Below are 282 nucleotides of genomic sequence, written 5' to 3' on the forward strand. Positions count from 1 at the left end.
CTGCCTCAGCAGCCACTGACCCAAGTGCACGGCGGCCAGCACGGAGAGGAGCAGCAGGAGCGCGGTCTGCTGGATGGACAGCGGGCCCGGCTGCAGCGGATCGTCTGGGCCGAAAGCCATGCTGGGGACAGAAAGGCAGAAGCGGGACACTCAGGTGTGCTGAGAAAGGACCGAGCTCCCCACGTCCAGACCCCAGCCGCAGCGCCCTTAGGTGGACAGGAAGCTTGTGTGGGTCGGGTCAGGATGGCTCTGGAGAGGTGGCCGAAGATGTCCCTACCCATA

The sequence above is a fragment of the Fukomys damarensis genome, unplaced genomic scaffold, assembly GCF_012274545.1.
Source record: "Fukomys damarensis isolate Sample0158 unplaced genomic scaffold, DMR_v1.0_HiC HiC_scaffold_2, whole genome shotgun sequence".
NCBI lineage: Eukaryota > Metazoa > Chordata > Mammalia > Rodentia > Bathyergidae > Fukomys > Fukomys damarensis.